The following is a 6,000-nucleotide window of genomic DNA, read 5'->3' as shown; positions in this document are numbered from 1 at the left end:
TTGACCGAGGTCACAGCACTATATTCACTCGAATGTGGTGTCAAAATGACCGTCGCCTGCTCAGGATGGAGTCTGCTAGCTGTTAAGCTTACACATGTGCGAAAACTCGGCCGGCGCGCCGCACCAGTCGCCGCTTCCGAACTGCCGCCTACTGCAAGCAGGGACACACGGAGCGGCAAATATCTTTGCGCCGCTAGGCTCAAGCCCAGCCCACAGCCGGTGAAACACTTTGCCACCGCACACCAACGTCTGCGCGCTGCTTGGCTTCTGATGTTAGCACCAGGAAAGGCAAAATAATGATGTTATCAGACAAACTGCCTGCTGTACTCGAGGGGCGACAAAGCATGCCTGCCCACGTAGCGCGCTTTCGGCAACGGCGCTGAAAGCGTGCGCGCCGGGCGACGAACTGCACTGCTCTCTGGCTGCCCTGCTCGTCGCTAGGGCTATTTCGCATCGAAGCCGCGGTGGACAACACTTTGGAAGTAGCCTGGGTTATAATAAAACGCCTACTCTTCGCATCGCTTTTCTGTCAACAGCATCGTCTCACAAAAAAAAAATATGGTCATTTTTGCGATGCGCTCGGTAGCGGAGCTAGCAGACGCCAGGCGCGCGAGCCGGACCGCGACGGCCGGGCAGCGGCAGCTTAGTGGCGGTTGTGGTAAGAAATTTGATCGTATTACAATTGCTACTTGTGCCAGCAACTCGGTATTGTTCGACGATCCTCAAAAATGATCTATTTTCCACGCTTCTTGCTCCCAGACTGTTATTTACGTGAAGAACAATCTTTAGCTACAGCGGACGGGATCCAGGCTGGCCGGCCGGCCTGCAGACTCGATGTATTTCATATTTGCACCAGGAAAGACAATAAAGCCATGCTTTCAGAAAGGCTGCCTGCTCTATATATTCGGGCAACGGCAGCATGCCGAGCTTTTGGCAACGCCGCCGCCTGCGGGTGCGCCGGGCGATGAACTACGAGGCCCCCCGGCGGCCCTGGTCGTCGCTAAGCCTACCAGGTTTCGCATCGATACCGCAGCTAAAGGAGCTTTGGAACCGGTCAGCGCTGTAAAAGGTACTACTCTCGTCAGTCCTTCAACTGTGAACCTGTCCCATAATAAAATAAAGATATTCCCGAGTTCCGCGACGTCTTCAGCAGCGGAGCTAGCAGATGCCAGACGAGCCGCGACCAGGCAGCAAATAAAGTGGCCATGGGATGAAATTTGCTTGTATCGCAGTATTGAATACTGCCAGCAACTCGGGATTGGCCAACAATCCTCAAATAGGATTCATTTTTGGCATTAATCTATCGAAGGGCTTGTTATGAACGTGAACAAGTAATACGAGCGTGTTTTTCTGACCCCGGTGGCTGGCTGCTGACAGACGTACCGGCCGCGCCCCTATGTCGTTATGACGCTGTCAATCTGCGCGCTCGCATTCTGCCCCTTGTCAGTCGACGCGTTGCGTGTCTCCCGTCGTTGACATCGGTTGGGCACAAGCGGCGAGCTGCTGTCGGTCGTTATTACGCCCTTCGCAACGGCGCTTCGCGCGCCCGGCAAGTAGCAGTCATACCGAGAGCCTGCGACACCTCTGCCTGCGGAAGCCCCGACCGTGATCCTCCCGAACACGGTCGTGTATTGGAGTCCTCATCTCCATCGCAAGGGGGGTATGACTTGCAGCCCCCTACTCAAATTACGCCTAATCCTCTTTCACGCTTAAGGAAACCATTTTTTCTGCAGCGAAGAACAGAAGCGCGCAGCCGATGCACGTCACGATAGCCGACTCGTTCGTGTCGAGTCCATGTAAACAGAAAGTCGTCCAGATGGGCTGACCTTGCTCAACTCGATTCTCTGACTCAAACCGCCGCTGTCAAGAAACACCACCTAAACAAGATCACGTAAGCAAGGCTACATCGAGGCGCTGATACTTGAGGCACGGAGGATAGAGAAGCAGAACCGAAACCGAACCCGGTCCCAGGTCAGTCATCGACAATTACGTGTGCGAATAATTGGAAAACTTTGTTTTACTTTCTGATTCTTTTATAAAGCTATTATTTTAGGATAAATGAAAGTTAAAGATGTCTCTACGTTTCTAAAGGTCATAAGATGACGTAGTCGAGTAATGCGTGTGCCGGCCGACGGCGCCGCATGGTCGTTTCATGAGCGCAAAAAGGCAGCGATTTAGAAATGGCTTTAATAAATGCAGACTCAATATTGAGCCGAAATATTTCGGAATCAGCTCGTCTAATGTTCATGCAAGCAGTAAAAATTAAAACCGGGCAGCTTGGTTTTCTTTTCACAACCCCTTTAAGACGAAAATACATCGAGCGGGAAGCGCCGCTGCTAGGCGATGGAACCCATTCTCTTGGCCAGTGCTGCAGGCGCCCGCGGCGGCAGCTAGCGGTCGTTGGCGGAGCTTGAGGGCAAGAAATTAAGCCATTTTACTTATTGAAAATTGGCCTCGACCATACTTCCAGGTAATCCAATTGAAATTCAAGTACTGTACACATGTACACATCGGAAAAAGCTGTTATAGCGAGTCAAAAACTCAGGTCCCACGTGGTGTCAACAACCTGGCTATAAAGCGTTCCCCAGGCTGGCGGTCGCCTTCGGCGATTCTTGCAGTGTTAGCACACCGCGTAAACAAGTAAACCCACAATTAGTTCAAAAGAGAAAAGTATGTTTAACCTAAGTAGACCACAGCTTGCAATTCATGCAGAACTATGGCACACTTACTGCCTATATACAGATGTGGACATATCTAAAGAAAAGTAGCGCCGAGTTGCAGTCGTCGCCATGGGCGCATTACTGAGGGCATTACGTAATCGTGCGGTAAGTGCTGAATCCTGTGCAATTGCCTGGAAGCCTTCATTTAGTGAATACATAGACTGTTTGCTAAACAAGCCGCAGATATGGTAATCAGCAACAACGGGACCCTGGTCAGTCTCACAGTGAGGCAGCGCAAACGGAGCGAAGTGGAGATAGACGTGTATTCGTTGGTACGAACAGTGAGGCATCGTGTCGCTGTAACGTTACGAGGGAATCGGCCAGTTGACGTGCTGTCAGCTACGGGCAACCGACGCAGACGTCCGCCGGGCATCGGCGTCAGCGTGGCAAGACAAAATACAACGCAAAAATGGCGTTGACATGCGCGGTATGCCGATTGAGATCGGCGACGCTACGAAACGCCTCTTGAGCATTCTGTGGGCGCCTAGGTTGGGGTTTGATGCACCTAATAACAAAGGTCCGAGCACGTCTTATAGTGGGAGGTTACTTCTTTTAAAATAGCGATTAAATGAGGAATAAAACTCTGCAAAGACATAAAAATAGCAGACAGGTTTACGTCTGCACTCGCTGAGGTTGGCGACTTCCGCTGCAGGGCAAGAGTATTTATGCTTACATTATATAGCGTTCAGTACTGCGTAAGATGCCTTCGAACTGCATTTCTGCATTGGTAGGCGTCAGCGGATTGCAGGCCCGCAGAATTTTCTTACCGCTCGCTCCTACTGCATTTTAATTCTGGCATCGTGTCTTTGTAATTCCATTCCTACGCCCGCCACTATTGCACAATTGCATTATTAGCAATCATTGCGAAATGCGTTCTCTTAGCCAAAAAACACAATTGCTTCCACAAACACGATGCTTCTGCCACAAAACCTTATCGCCGTCTTCATAACCTTTATGCTCGAGCAATTGTCCTGCGTCCGGAAGAGTGAAATGAAATAGTGCCAGATAAAATAGGTCTCTTTCTCAAAATCAGCTTGCGTTGGCGTGAAGCTTATGTGTGGTGGTTCCTACATCGAGGAGGTTTCTACAGCTCTCAACAACGCCAAGTATGCAAATGCCATTCACGCTGCCATTCACGGTTTTGTAATATACCATTAATGGTTTTGTAAGTAAAGGCACCAATACCTCCAAACCCCATATCCTCTGAGCGGAACTTAACTCTGCTGCCGTTAGCTACGATCTGCGCCATGCTTCCAACACTGTGCTACTAATCATATAGTGTACAGATCTATTTGCACAGCCCACTTCAATGCGATTTCGTTTTCACCCTGCCGCTAGCTCCTTCACATTCTGCGATGAAGACGACGACTGCGGACGGCTAGCTCGGGCGCGGAATCACGGGCTGTGTTCCATCGCTTTGTCTACTTGCCTTTTGGCTTCCCCTCTACGCGACTCAGTGCAGAGCCTTCAAGCATTGTCTGTGGTTCCTGGTCGAGCTACTGCCTTCCAATGATAGAGGAGTGAGCCGACAGCAGCCAGGAACTCTTCGCACGCACATTGTTCGGCGACGCACCCAGCTCGCCAGCACCGGATCTTCAGTAGTTGTAAGACGCCGAGATAGTTAAGCTCATGCGCCTCTTGGAAACAGGTCAACGGATCCACGGCCTTCCTGCGGTAGTGCACTACCACCGCGAGTGTCACTTCAACATTTCACGCGAGCTGGTTACCGTGCATATGCCGGCTGACGAGGAGCTGAATTCAATTTCTCGCGACCAGATTGCCACGAACTGCCATGACCAGAAACATAACTACCGTGGCAACCACAAGACAACGAGGACGACGACAGCAACCAATACACACTCATGACCACAGCAACCACAACTGCCACAACATCACAACGACATGAAAACCAGGTCCACCATATCCAGGACGACGACCACAACCACGACAAACACAACTACGGTGATAACCACGATGACTCGACAACCAGAACAGCACACCAATCAGCACAGCCTCACTACCACAGCCACTCCTACCACGACGACCATAATGACACCACAGCCAACGTAAACGCCACGACCACAACTACCGCCGCGTTCACAAGACGACCCGGACGACCCCAATAACTACTACACCACCACGACGACGACACAACCACCAGCAAGATGACCACAACCACGACGACCACTACTGCGGCGATGACCATAATGACTCGCAACCAGAACTGAACACCAACCAGCACAACTGTCACTACCACAGCCACTCCTACCACGACGACCATAATGACACCACAACCAAGGCAAATGCCACGACCACAACTACCGCCGCCCCCACAAGGCGACCCGGACGACCCCAATAGCCACAACTACTACACCACCACGACGACGACAGAACCACCAGCAGGACGACCACAACCACGACACCCACAACTATGGCGATAACCACCATGACTCGACAACCAGAACAGCACACCAAGGAGCAACACGTCACTGCCACATCCACTGCTACCACGACGACCGTAATGACACCACCACCAAAGTAAACGCCATGAACACAACTGGCGCCGCGCCCACAAGACCCGGACGACCCCAATAACCACAACTACTACACCACCGCGACGACGAAACAACCACCAGCACGACGACCACAACCACGACAGCCACAACTGCGGCGGTAACCGCGATGACTCGACAACCACAACTGCCACAACAAGCAGCACAACCGCAATGACCAAAGTCACTCGTACCGCAACCACCATAATGACATGACAACTAGGACAGATTCCACGCCCTGACCGATACCTACCGTGACAACGACGAAACAACGAGGACGACCACAAGAAACAATACAACCGCCAGGGGAACAGCCGCCATAACTACCACATAACCACGGTGACATATATGGAAGAGAGACCACATCCTGGACGATGATCGCAACGACGACAACCAGAACTATGGCGATAACCACGATGACTCGACAACTAGGACGGCCAGAACAACGACACCCATGACCAGAGACCACAGCCACTCCTTCCGCGATGACCATAGCGGTACGACAGCCAGGTAAACTGCTACGACCAGAACCATAACTGGCGTGACAACCACACATCAACGAATACGACCGCAGCAACCAGCACAACCGGCACTACCACAGCCACTTCTAACGCGACAGCCATAATGAGACAATAACCAGGACAACTGCCACGGCCAGAACTGTAACTACCGCAACCGCAAGACCACCAGTACATACAGAGCAGCCGATACAACAGCCACGACCATAA

The sequence above is a fragment of the Amblyomma mixtum genome, chromosome 3, assembly GCF_055824585.1.
Source record: "Amblyomma mixtum isolate Tamu chromosome 3, ASM5582458v1, whole genome shotgun sequence".
NCBI lineage: Eukaryota > Metazoa > Arthropoda > Arachnida > Ixodida > Ixodidae > Amblyomma > Amblyomma mixtum.
This window is presented reverse-complemented; position numbering follows the sequence as displayed.